The sequence below is a fragment of the Sinocyclocheilus rhinocerous genome, unplaced genomic scaffold (assembly GCF_001515625.1).
Source record: "Sinocyclocheilus rhinocerous isolate Xijiao unplaced genomic scaffold, SAMN03320098_v1.1 scaffold1129, whole genome shotgun sequence".
Classification (NCBI taxonomy): Eukaryota; Metazoa; Chordata; class Actinopteri; order Cypriniformes; family Cyprinidae; genus Sinocyclocheilus; species Sinocyclocheilus rhinocerous.
In genome coordinates this window covers 648211-662381 of record NW_015634513.1, presented here as the reverse complement: position 1 = coordinate 662381, position 14171 = coordinate 648211, and positions in this window count along the sequence as shown.

The window sequence follows — 14171 nt, the reverse complement described above, 5'->3', positions numbered from 1 at the left end:
GGCCGAATCTTCATCGGACAGCTCTCCCTCCGATGCTGAGATCGACATCTGGTCGGGGGGAGGTCCACTGGATACCGCTGGTACGCTCTTTAAAGAGGGCCCAGCGCGTTCCGTGGGTCGCTCCACTGGATCGGAGGAGCAAGAGGAGTGATGGTCCCCAGAGGGTTGGTTCCCTGCGGGGTTTGCCATCACTGTAACCCTCAAACCGCCCGCGCTACTGCTGGAAGTGGTTCTCGTCTGCCTTCCGCCAGAACGAGCCCCAGATCGCGGCAGCGGCAACGGGACTCCGCCCCCTTGCGAGTAGCGGAGCCTGGTTCGCAGCTCCGAGATGGTCATGTTCCCGCAATGAGAACATGACTCATCCACGAAGGCCACCTCAGCGTGCTTAATGCCCAGACACGTGAGGCAGCGATCGTGACCATCACCCGGTGCCAGGTAACGACCGCACCCAGAAATGCACGGGTGAAACGGCATCCTTATAAGGACGATCCGTCGTCTTTATAAAGACGCACCCGTGTAGCTCTTTTAGAGAAATTTGCTCTTTTTAGGAAATGCTCTTTTAGTGCTGAGGCGCACAGGGGAGATGGCCGCTTTGCAACACGACAGGGGGTGGTGCAGCCTGAAGTGCGCAACCCACTCGACACTGGAACGACCACTGCTGAAGCGCCGTCCCGCCAACACAGAAAGCTTCCGAGAGTGTGCTGAACTCGTAGTTCTCGAAATAAACATAGAGCAGAACGATGTTGTTGCTCGGCTCCGAAGCGAAAAGCTGGTATGCATTGCATCTGCTGCCTTATTATACTCACGCTGTGATCAGCGGCAGCTGGATGCAATAATTGCATGCCAATGTGCATTGACTCGTTTAGTTTACACTCGAAGTAGATTGGTCTATCGAAGCGATATCCCAATTCGTCGGTCACGACGTGACTCGTAGTGACCGACTGAAAGGGAACTGAGCCTTGTGGAACTCCACATGTCATGTATACTCACATAATAACCTCTACCCTTTTATGACCTGAACTATTTGAAATCCAACCCAGAAAGCTCATCCCAATTTAGCTGTCTCTCTAAAAGTATGTTGTGATTGACAGTGTAGTAACAGCACTGATATTTTGCCAGAATCAGTATAAACCAGATTGTCCAGGTATCCATTTGAGTTCAGCTTGTTTAAGTTGTTCAGCTGATTGAAAATAAACTTTTCAATGATCTTGCCTATAAAATGAAGATTTGATATTGGTATATAGTTGCTCAATATGGTGTTATCCATATTGCCCTTTTTCAGGAGGGGCTCAACAACTACAGTTTTCTGTAGAACTGAGGTGTTTACCACTTCTAAGATCTGAGTTTGATGTTTTAAGGTGCTATACTGTTTCTTCAAAAGATGAGTAAATGTAAATGATGATAGAATTTACATTTCTGGATGAAATATTCCTTTAAATTGTAATAGATCTTACAGATTGGTGCCCACATTGCATTTAGTTTAGGCCTAAAATACAGTGCCTATTACCACAAAAACATACAATGATATAGAGTGAAGATGACTACCAAGACAGAGCAGGGCATGAACCTTCACATCATTGTCTGGCTGCTGTCCACAATCTCACTAGACAGCTCTGAACTGGCATTTCCTCTGAATATCAATAACATTCACTCTGTTCAAAATCACCCTCAGAGTTACTAAGGTGAAAGCTGTGGGCTTAATACAAAACTCACAGGGTCTCATCAGCAAAGGCGATGAGTCAGCATACAGAGAGGAGGTGCACCAACTAACAGATTAGTTCAAAGTCAACAAACTGTGCCTGAATGTGGACAAAAGAGATGTTTGTTGACTTTAGAAGAGCACGGAGAGACCACTCCCCACTGAACATTGATGGCTCCATAGAGAACATTTAGTGGAAAACCTAACCTGGTCTCTTAACACCAACGCTATAGCAAAGAAAGGCCAGCAGCATCTGTACTTCCTATGAAGGCTGAGGGAAGCACAATCCCATCCCCCATCCTCACCACTTTCTACAGAGGGACTATCAAGAGCATCCTGAGCAGCTGAATTACTGTCTGGTTCAGGAACTGCACCTTCTCAGTTTGCAAGACCCTGCAGCGGATAGTGAGGACAGCTAAGACGATTATCCTCACCCTTCAGGCCCTCACAGTCAGACTGTGTGACAGCTTCTTCCCCCAAGCCATCAGACTCCTTAACTTGATGAAGGGATATGAACTACACTCACATACTGGAGAGGACTGTTACCATCCGCTCTCACACACACATTACCACATAGTTATCTACCTCCACCTTTTGCGAGGTGCCATTTGCACGCTCAACTGTATACTAGTATTGCACACTCAACTGTATGTCATGTATGCTGCTCCCTACTTCTGTGCCTGGCTCCTTGTTAATTAGTACTGTATGTCCGTAATGCTGTTTGCACTGTTTACTCAGTATGCACGCATGCACTTTATGTAGCCATGTGTTGTCTGTGTAAAGTGTTTACAGTTCTTATTTTAATCATAATTATGTACAGTTTAGTTTTTTTGTAGTCCAATGTTCTGTGTTTTGTCTTATGTAGCACCTTGGGCCTGGAGAAAGGCTGTTTTGTTTCACTGTATACTAACTGTATAGAGCTGAAATGACAATAAAGCTACTCTGACTTTCTGACTCTGAACTCCCTCTCTCTCTTTCTCTCTCTCTCTCTCTCTCTCTCTCTCTCCCCCCCCAACTCATCGTGACAATGCAAACCAGTTGAGGAGTTTTCTTGCTTTAATTCAAAATGTAAAATAATAACGAATGCTGCTGTGTCCTCAAATAAGTGTCCTAATAAGAACATGTTGTGATTGTCATGAGGGGGAAAAAATGAGGGAACATAAAAAATTTGGCTGTTGTTGAAGGGAACAAAAATGAAATCCAATTCTCCAGTAGTTATTTATCTGCCTTGTCTGCGGAGCAAATATCCTCTATGAAAATACTCCAGTTGATGAATTGATCAATACTGGTGGTGGTGTATTGCAAGAACTTTGCAGAACTATGTGGGATGATAGAGAGGCTTAAAAGAAAATGAGTGTAATACAATAGAGAGGTGTGCTGATAAAGCAATAGATCAACATCTGAAGAAAAAATTAGCAAAGAAAAAATGAAAACAATTTTTGGACTTGACTGTCAGCATTGCATGCATTTGTTTAGTTTTGCTAGGAGACATTGTGTGTAGTGTGGCTATTATTGTCTTCTAGCACCACGGACAACATCCACACAGTTTGGTTCACTCTCAGTTCACACTCTCCACTTCAGCACCATGGCCAGCTCTATTTAAGTGAACTGACTAATTTGAAAGTTGTCATCATGTATGTCGTTCACAAATTGAGTTTTTTTATTTTTTATTATTCTCTCATCTCTTTTGTCCATCCATTGAATGTCTATGTAATTAGTGTTTTGAAATAGTAACTCCCCTCTAAAGGAGAGGCCATGATTTTTTACATGGTCAATTAGGGTAATTCTGATTTCATCTGAAATTCATCGGCACCTTCTACCTCTCCTTCCACCTTGTTGCCCACTTCCTCTCATGTCTTCTTACAGTTTCTCCTCTTGCTCTTTCCACTGTTCTTGCTCTTTGTATACTTTCCCTTTTATTATTACTCTAAAGCAATTGGGATAAATGTGTAAATGATTAGGAAAACTGCATTTCCTGTGTTGAGTGTATAATTAACTGAGCAGTTATCAGTTTAGGGCCAATCGAAAATATACTATATTCATTTGATCAAATTAAAAATTAAAGAGTTTTGTTTGTTGCGTTTGGACAAATGGTTCATAAAGGTTTGTGATTTGTGTAAACCATCATGTATGTCGTTCACAAATTGAGTTTTTTTATTTTTTATTATTCTCTCATCTCTTTTGTCCATCCATTGAATGTCTATGTAATTAGTGTTTTGAAATAGTAACTCCCCTCTAAAGGAGAGGCCATGATTTTTTACATGGTCAATTAGGGTAATTCTGATTTCATCTGAAATTCATCGGCACCTTCTACCTCTCCTTCCACCTTGTTGCCCACTTCCTCTCATGTCTTCTTACAGTTTCTCCTTCAAATTAAAAATTAAAGAGTTTTGTTTGTTGCGTTTGGACAAATGGTTCATAAAGGTTTGTGATTTGTGTAAAACCTTTTTTCAGCTATTTTAAAGTATTGGTTGGTTGTATTAACTATAAAACATTAGAGAGTTTTGTGCACATTGTTTTGAGAAAATTATTTGCATGATTTATAATTTGTATGAAATGAATGAAAAAGAGTGTTAACTCTTTTGAGAACAGTGACCTGAGTTTGGAGGAATGTGTCAAATCAATTGAGAAAAACTGTAAATAACTTATATATAAGGAATATATAATGCTTTCTTTTTTTTATTTAGTTTTTTTTTAACAGCTGCTGCCCTTTTTCATTTTCATTATATGGCAAAGATTCAAAAATTCACTTTTATGTTCCACGGATTAAAGAAAGTCATACAGGTTTGGAACAACAAAAGGGTGAGTAAATGATGATAGAGTTTTGAGATAGCTGAGACTCCAAGATAAACACTTTAATTGGAGTCATAGAAGTGCTAAAGTCATTAGAACCTCATCAGGAATGGAGGAAAATATGGCTATGATCAGCTGCAACAGCAAACTACTGTTTTATAAACATCTGAACAAATTAAAAAGCTTACATATGTAATTTATCATTTTCATAAATACTATGTAGAACCTCTCCAATATATCTAGCAAAGCACCATATGCCGCAGGCTAAACGATGCACAGTTCCACTCATCCTTCATTCTCCTCTTCTCACACAGTAGGTGGCACCTCTGTGATCCAACTGTCATTCAAAGGGAAGAGAGAGGCAGTTGCAATGGACCAATGAATTTGGCTGCTTGCCCTGTAGTTAATGTCTCTCTCTCTCACTCGCTCGCTTTTTTCCTCCCCTCTCAGCAGCAGAAGCAGTATTTATCACTGACTGCAGTGGTGTGAATGTATGAGACAGCTTAAGACTCAATCTCACTGTCTCTTGACCAGGGCTTTGCGTTGCGTCATACTCATGTACATGACATCTCACAGGATTGTATATCTGAACAGGCTAATCTCAGACGGTCAAATCTTTATTAGTGGTTTTAACTAACATGGTCGTCATTAGCCTTGAGAATAAAATGTGAATGTTGATGTGTATACAGTGACAACTGTATTTTAATGGGGCAGATCGGCACAAACAAGACTGTTCTTTGCCCTCTCAAACTTTCAATGATGTATTTTCACGTCTGATCATATTATATATGTCATTAATCTTTTCTTGTATTTTCGTTCTTAATTGCAGGCGAATATATTTAAGTCCTTCATATTTATGTAGCAAGCACTTGAACAAAAATTAAAACACATGACTATGCGCTATGGTTTGGCATCTGGACACAACTATTTGTGTGTGTACCTAAAGTATGCACTTAACCATATTTTGTGGACAAATTTATACCCAGAAGTAAAATAAACATGACAAAATCTCTTTTTATGGATGTCCTCATTTGTAAAAACATAAAATAAATATATGTAATAAAATAATAAAATATATATATATTAACTTGCAGAAAGTTTCCTGTTAGGGTTAGGGTTAGTGTGTGGGTTAGGGTTAGGTTATAGTATTTATAACTACAATAAATACTATACAATAAAACAATAGAAGTCTATGGAATTTCCACTTTTAGATAGCTGAGCAAACCAGTGTGTGCATGTGTATTTCCTGGAAAATCTCATTAAGAGTATCATTTTGGTAACAAGCACACACAAACCAAATGAAGGAAGGAAACTGTAATGGCCTCTGACTGAAATCCAACACATCATTATTTTTCCATTCCTCAACTATAATTGTTTGTCTGGCCAAAAAAAAAAAAAGACATTTGTAAGAATAACGCAAAAATTCTATCTATCATGGCTTCCCAGCGACCAGCAGAGAACACATATTTCAGTTTGTCAGCAGTAAACACAATCTGAAGATGGTGATTTTCTATAATGACTCCAATTGAAAAGCTAGACAAATGTGTTTGATTGATCCTGAATCATTTTCCACGAAAGTTTCTAATGGGTTCTACATGATTTTCAAATGCATATGCTGTTTGAATGTCTTTTCACAGTCATAATTACAGGGCTTGTCCAATATTACTTGAGAGGGAGCTGAAAAAATAAGATCAAGGCAAAAATTATCTGAGGTGATATTTAATGTTGCATTAACTGCTGGGGTCTAAACTTTAAGACAGGGTTTAGAATGAATCTCAGTCCATATACACTCCAATAAACCAGAAGTTACGAAACAGTGCTGCATTTCTGTCACAGTAATTATACAATGGAAGCTTCCATATCATCAAAGACTTTCATACAAATGTCTTTCAACTTCAGAAATATGATACTGACAGACTATGTACATGCTGCAGTTTAATACTAATACTGATTAATAGATAGAGGTGTTCATTATGACACGTAACGATATTAGCTTATTAAATATACGCTATTCATGAAGAAACATTGACAGAAAATGTGCAGTCTGGGTAATTTAAAGTCCAAACACATTTTAAAAAGAGAAGAACAATGAGGGAATATGGGTTGTAATAATGAAGTGACAATAAAAGATTTTGCTGTCTGTTTTAATGGTGAATCTGTAATACTGACAATTTTACACACAATGTAATTCTTAATGAGCAAAAAAAAAACAAGCATTTTTAAAACAAATGGTTTGCTCTATTGTTTCATGTAATTTCTGTTTTTATACTGAAAGAAATTGTCTGAAGGTATCATCAAAAAGCTTTTACCCCCCTACCTACAAACCAATTAAGATAAGAGCAGACTTTGAAGAGATAAACTAACCATGCTTCAGGGACACAGTATCTCTGTCTCTGTGTTGATTCAGGCCTCCAAGGACTAAATAGAGATAATTGTGTTCATTATGAAAGGTCATTCAATTAACTTTACAGACATATAGACAGGGCTGATAGATAATGTTCAGCGTGGCAACGTTGCTAACTCCCATCAGCATCCATTAGGTGACACACAACACTAATCAATAAATTAAATTACACACGTGTGTGAAGAATACACAGAACACTTCAAATCGAAGTGGAGGAGGCAACATGTGTTCATTGGCACAAGAACAATGGTCTCCAAAGACATTGTATTGATACCACAATAAAAATCAGGTATTTTTATGTCTAGGAAAGTTTAAAAAAAAGTTTTGGTATAACATGAATAATACATGTTCAATATTCTGCACTTTCTATGTCATTAATGCCACTAAAACAAAAGGGGACATTCCAAATACTAAAGTATTTTAAATTTGTGTTAACTTTTTATATTAACTTTTCATTAAAATATACACTTTACAATATTAGATATTAGTTAACATGAATTCCATGAGTTAACATTAATTGATGCATTAACTAGTATGTGACCCTGGACCACAAAACCAGTCATAAGTAGCACGGGTATATTTGTAGCAATAGCCAACAATACATTGTAAGGGTCAAAATCATCCATTTTTCTTTAATGCCAAATCACTGGGATATTAAGTAAAGATTATGTTCCATGAAGAGATGTTTTGTAAATTTCCTACGCGTAAATATATCAAAACTTAAATATTTGATTAGTAATATGCATTGATAAGAACTTCATTTGGACAACTTCAAAAGCGATTTTCTCAATATTTTCACCCTCAGATTCCAGATTTTCAAATAGTTGTATCTCAGCCAAATATTGTCCTATCTTAACAAACCATACATCAATGGAAAGCTTATGTATAAATCTCAAACTCTCAGATAAATTTAAAAACATTTACCCTTACGACTGGTTTTGTGGTCCTGGCTCACATATTAACTAAAAATGAGCAATACAGTTGTTATAGTGTTTACTAATCTTTGTTAACATTAGTTAATAAAAATACTGTTCATTGTAAATTCATGTTAGCTGAAGTGCATTAAATAATAATTAAAAAAAACCACTATTTTAAATTTTAATGTCATGTTGAAATTAACATTAACTAAGATTATTAAATGCTTTTTTGAAGTATTTTTCATTGTTGGTTCTTGTTAACTAATGCAGTTAGCTAATGTTAACAAATGGAACCTTATTGTAAAGTATTACCATTGAAATTGTTATGAAGATAATACAATATAAATAAAATAGTGTTAAATTAGAAAAAATGCAAAAACAGAAGCATTTTCAATAGTGGTCTCTGACTTTTGGATCCCGCCATATATAGTATGTTCTGAAATACTTTCGGTTAACCATTTAGGAGAGCTTTTACACAATTTCATATAGAAAGAGAATAACAAACATTGTCTCCTCTCTTGAAACACACAGCAAAATGACGCCAGCAGGCAGTTTGCCTCCTTCCTATTGATGTGTTGCATCAGAAAGGGCCAATAAACATCAAATAAACATCAAATGATTCACTTCTTTTGAATTGCGACATTCTCAGATTCTCACAGTACAGTATTCAAAGATATTTGCATTTCCATACAGGATAATGAACCTTATATCGACAAAAAAACAAAAAAACAAGCATTTTTAAAACAAATGGTTTGCTCTGTTGTTCCATTTAATTTCTGTTTTTATACTGAAAGAAATTGTCTGAAGGTATCATCAAAAAGCTTTTACCCCCCTACCTACAAACCAATTAAGATAAGAGCAGACTTTGAAGAGATAAACTAACCATGCTTCAGGGACACAGTATCTCTGTCTCTGTGTTGATTCAGGCCTCCAAGGACTAAATAGAGATAATTGTGTTCATTATGAAAGGTCATTCAATTAACTTTACAGACATATAGACAGGGCTGATAGATAATGTTCAGTGTGGCAACGTTGCTAACTCCCATCAGCATCCATTAGGTGACACACAACACTAATCAATAAATTAAATTACACACGTGTGTGAAGAATACACAGAACACTTCAAATCGAAGTGGAGGAGGCAACATGTGTTCATTGGCACAAGAACAATGGTCTCCAAAGACATTGTATTGATACCACAATAAAAATCCGGTATTTTTATGTCTAGGAAAGTAAAAAAAAAAGTTTTGGTATAACATGAATAATACATGTTCAATATTCTGCACTTTCTATGTCATTAATGCCACTAAAACAAAAGGGGACATTCCAAATACTAAAGTATTTTAAATTTGTGTTAACTTTTTATATTAACTTTTCATTAAAATATACACTTTACAATATTAGATATTAGTTAACATGAATTCCATGAGTTAACATTAATTGATGCATTAACTAGTATGTGACCCTGGACCACAAAACCAGTCATAAGTAGCACGGGTATATTTGTAGCAATAGCCAACAATACATTGTAAGGGTCAAAATCATCCATTTTTCTTTAATGCCAAATCACTGGGATATTAAGTAAAGATTATGTTCCATGAAGAGATGTTTTGTAAATTTCCTACGCGTAAATATATCAAAACTTAAATATTTGATTAGTAATATGCATTGATAAGAACTTCATTTGGACAACTTCAAAAGCGATTTTCTCAATATTTTCACCCTCAGATTCCAGATTTTCAAATAGTTGTATCTCAGCCAAATATTGTCCTATCTTAACAAACCATACATCAATGGAAAGCTTATGTATAAATCTCAAACTCTCAGATAAATTTAAAAACATTTACCCTTACGACTGGTTTTGTGGTCCTGGCTCACATATTAACTAAAAATGAGCAATACAGTTGTTATAGTGTTTACTAATCTTTGTTAACATTAGTTAATAAAAATACTGTTCATTGTAAATTCATGTTAGCTGAAGTGCATTAAATAATAATTTAAAAAAAAACACTATTTTAAATTTTAATGTCATGTTGAAATTAACATTAACTAAGATTATTAAATGCTTTTTTGAAGTATTTTTCATTGTTGGTTCTTGTTAACTAATGCAGTTAGCTAATGTTAACAAATGGAACCTTATTGTAAAGTATTACCATTGAAATTGTTATGAAGATAATACAATATAAATAAAATAGTGTTAAATTAGAAAAAATGCAAAAACAGAAGCATTTTCAATAGTGGTCTCTGACTTTTGGATCCCGCCATACACAGTATGTTCTGAAATACTTTCGGTTAACCATTTAGGAGAGCTTTAACACAATTTCATATAGAAAGAGAATAACAAACATTGTCTCCTCTCTTGAAACACACAGCAAAATGACGCCAGCAGGCAGTTTGCCTCCTTCCTATTGATGTGTTGCATCAGAAAGGGCCAATAAACATCAAATAAACATCAAATGATTCACTTCTTTTGAATTGTGACATTCTCAGATTCTCACAGTACAGTATTCAAAGATATTTGCATTTCCATACAGGATAATGAACCTTATATCGACAAGGTTTAAATTTCGGACAGATACTGCACTAAGTGCAACATGTTACATTTCTCTTGCATGATGACTGCATGTTCTCATTGTTATGGTAACCATGGAGATGAGTTGCTTATACAGAGCCAAAATGAATGACCAGAGAGAAATAGAGAAGAGAGAGGCGAGCGGGTGCCCTTAGTGTCAGTGAATGTAATTATTACTTACACTGAGGGACTGGGAATTTGATCAGCATGCTGCTCTGTTGATCATCTCTGCTCAGCGGACTAGACAACGTGATCTGGGTGTCAACGAATAAGGTGATGTGAGCAAACAAATATCGAACCTTCGCACGTTAACTTAATCACACATGTTAGTTCAGCTGAAACTTAGTGGATATATCATACTGCTGTTAGTGATATTACTAGTGCATGACTAAATTGCCACAAATGGTCAATACTGTTGTTGAGAGAGAGATTATATTACATAAATAAGTGAATGTGAATGAAACATGAGGACCCTAGAAGGTGTGTGTGTGTGTGTGTGTGTGTATATATCCATTTAAACTATTTATATATAGATTTTTTGTTTTATTTTATTTTTTTACATAAAGCAACCCACAGTATCCAAGAACCACAAACCTGGTCTTAGATCTGCACTATAGAACCAACTTCATTACTTTTGACTGAACCTTTTAATTCAGGGTGTGAAATGGGATTTAAATGATTTTTCTACTCTCAGCCACTGTCAACAGGAACCTCTGACATTCATCACAGGAAATCTGATTAGTTTAGCACAATATGTGACCCTGGACCACAAAACCAGTCATAAGTAGCACGGGTATATTTGTAGCAATAGCCAACAATACATTGTAAGGGTCAAAATCATCCATTTTTCTTTAATGCCAAATCACTGGGATATTAAGTAAAGATTATGTTCCATGAAGAGATGTTTTGTAAATTTCCTACGCGTAAATATATCAAAACTTAAATATTTGATTAGTAATATGCATTGATAAGAACTTCATTTGGACAACTTCAAAAGCGATTTTCTCAATATTTTCACCCTCAGATTCCAGATTTTCAAATAGTTGTATCTCAGCCAAATATTGTCCTATCTTAACAAACCATACATCAATGGAAAGCTTATGTATAAATCTCAAACTCTTAGATAAATTTAAAAACATTTACCCTTATGACTGGTTTTGTGGTCCTGACTCACATATTAACTAAAAATGAGCAATACAGTTGTTATAGTGTTTACTAATCTTTGTTAACATTAGTTAATAAAAATACTGTTCATTGTAAATTCATGTTAGCTGAAGTGCATTAAATAATAATTAAAAAAAACCACTATTTTAAATTTTAATGTCATGTTGAAATTAACATTAACTAAGATTATTAAATGCTTTTTTGAAGTATTTTTCATTGTTGGTTCTTGTTAACTAATGCAGTTAGCTAATGTTAACAAATGGAACCTTATTGTAAAGTATTACCATTGAAATTGTTATGAAGATAATACAATATAAATAAAATAGTGTTAAATTAGAAAAAATGCAAAAACAGAAGCATTTTCAATAGTGGTCTCTGACTTTTGGATCCCGCCATACACAGTATGTTCTGAAATACTTTCGGTTAACCATTTAGGAGAGCTTTTACACAATTTCATATAGAAAGAGAATAACAAACATTGTCTCCTCTCTTGAAACACACAGCAAAATGACGCCAGCAGGCAGTTTGCCTCCTTCCTATTGATGTGTTGCATCAGAAAGGGCCAATAAACATCAAATAAACATCAAATGATTCACTTCTTTTGAATTGTGACATTCTCAGATTCTCACAGTACAGTATTCAAAGATATTTGCATTTCCATACAGGATAATGAACCTTATATCGACAAGGTTTAAATTTCGGACAGATACTGCACTAAGTGCAACATGTTACATTTCTCTTGCATGATGACTGCATGTTCTCATTGTTATGGTAACCATGGAGATGAGTTGCTTATACAGAGCCAAAATGAATGACCAGAGAGAAATAGAGAAGAGAGAGGCGAGCGGGTGCCCTTAGTGTCAGTGAATGTAATTATTACTTACACTGAGGGACTGGGAATTTGATCAGCATGCTGCTCTGTTGATCATCTCTGCTCAGCGGACTAGACAACGTGATCTGGGTGTCAACGAATAAGGTGATGTGAGCAAACAAATATCGAACCTTCGCACGTTAACTTAATCACACATGTTAGTTCAGCTGAAACTTAGTGGATATATCATACTGCTGTTAGTGATATTACTAGTGCATGACTAAATTGCCACAAATGGTCAATACTGTTGTTGAGAGAGAGATTATATTACATAAATAAGTGAATGTGAATGAAACATGAGGACCCTAGAAGGTGTGTGTGTGTGTGTGTGTGTGTATATATCCATTTAAACTATTTATATATAGATTTTTTGTTTTATTTTATTTTTTTACATAAAGCAACCCACAGTATCCAAGAACCACAAACCTGGTCTTAGATCTGCACTATAGAACCAACTTCATTACTTTTGACTGAACCTTTTAATTCAGGGTGTGAAATGGGATTTAAATGATTTTTCTACTCTCAGCCACTGTCAACAGGAACCTCTGACATTCATCACAGGAAATCTGATTAGTTTAGCACAAACTCCTTCAATTTAATAATGCAATAACCATGCATCCAATTTCAAGAAACCAGCAACAAACATATGCTAAAAGAGATGTATACTAGACAGGCAACATGTAATTTGGCCCATCTGAGCCACAGAGAGCAGTTCATGTGAAAACCTCTCTCTACAGTGTAAAAATAATAATAATGATAATAATAAATAAATAAAAAAGAAAGAAAAGTAACTGTGAAAAATTGAAGGCAAGAATTTGCATAGCGCTTTTTTCCCCCTATTATTACTAATTACATATGTTTATTAACTGACTTTCATGATTTCTCATTTTGATTAAATAATAGATTAGTTTCTGTGGTTTAATAATATAAATATTGTGTGCTTCATCTGTTTTTTTTTAACGAGAAATGTGCATATCATAAAGAGAACAGTACTTGAAACTGCTGACAACATCACTTGATCAGATTTTATTTGAGACATAAAATCTTTGCACACAGACTGTAACATTTAACATTATCTTGCACTTTAATTTCACTTTATTTTAGAATGTTAATAGTGCATTTGTTCCTGTGTAGATATTCATTAATGATGGAACAGTATTCTAAAGTGTTACCACTTCGATTATTAAATGCTTTAGAAGTATTTTTCATTGTTGGTTCTTGATAACTAATGGAACCTTATTATAAAGTAATACCATTGAAATAATGAAAATATTATCGTTTCAAAATAAAATGGTGTTAAATTAGAAAAATGCAAAATAGAAGCTTGTTTCAGTATTTAGGAGAGCTTTAACACAATTTCATACATTGTCTTTTCACTTTAAACACAGCAAAGTGACACCAGCGCGCAGTTTGCCTCCTTCCTATTGATGTGCTGCATCAGAAAAGGCCAATAAACCTCAAATGATTCACTTCTTTCAAATTGTGAGATTCTCAGATCCCCGAAGTACAGTATTCAGAGATTTCCATACAGTATAATGAGCCTTATGTCTATAAGGTTTAAATTTCAGACACTGTGCTATGTGTGCATGATAACTGCAATGAATGAGGCGATGTGAGCAAACAAATATCATCAAATATATCATACTACTGTTAGTGCTGTCACTAGTGCATGACTAAATAACCACAAACGATCAATAGTGTGAGTGAGAGAGAGATTATATTACATGAAGTATTTGTTTATGAAACTTGAG